Source organism: Bison bison, unplaced genomic scaffold (assembly GCF_000754665.1).
Source record: "Bison bison bison isolate TAMUID 2011002044 unplaced genomic scaffold, Bison_UMD1.0 scf7180017864291, whole genome shotgun sequence".
NCBI classification, from domain to species: Eukaryota; Metazoa; Chordata; class Mammalia; order Artiodactyla; family Bovidae; genus Bison; species Bison bison.
This window is the reverse complement of record NW_011494863.1, coordinates 12,254,696-12,254,927: the sequence shown is the minus strand read 5'-3', so window position 1 is coordinate 12,254,927 and position 232 is coordinate 12,254,696.

Below are 232 nucleotides of genomic sequence, written 5' to 3'. Positions count from 1 at the left end.
TGGGTCTCAGTTTCCCAGAACGGCATGATGGGATTGGTTGATGCTGTCTAAGGCCCTTCTTAGGCTAGATGACTTACTTCTAAAAATAAGTGACAGACCTAGACCAGGAGTCCCTTGAGAGTAGGGACCATAATCACCAGCTGGCACAGGGTCTAGGACACATCAGGTGCTTAGTATTTGTGGCATTAGTCAACGGATTTGGGGGTTTCCCTGATAGTTCAGTGGTTTAAGG